Raw genomic sequence first — 289 nt, forward strand, 5'->3', positions numbered from 1 at the left:
GAGCGAACTGTGCGCCAGGTGGCTGATTCGCCCGCGCACTTCTGGGGATCTACCGTGCCGGACGCAGACGTGCAGGCGCGCTTGCCTACCCCCTCCATTAGGAACCTCGTTAGGAAGTCTTCCAGCCTGGACATCCACGCGCTGCGCGTCCCGCTCAAGGACATCGTCTGCTACCTCAGCCTCCTGGAGGGCGGTCGGCCGGAGGACAAGCTGGAATGTAAGTCTCTCTCTCACGTTGCCCAAAGTAGTGCTTCGCGTTGTTTCCCGCCGTAACCCGAGCCTCCTGTCT

Source organism: Frankliniella occidentalis, unplaced genomic scaffold (genome assembly GCF_000697945.3).
Source record: "Frankliniella occidentalis isolate FOCC.00 unplaced genomic scaffold, Focc_3.1 Scaffold853, whole genome shotgun sequence".
In the NCBI taxonomy this organism is placed as follows: domain Eukaryota; kingdom Metazoa; phylum Arthropoda; class Insecta; order Thysanoptera; family Thripidae; genus Frankliniella; species Frankliniella occidentalis.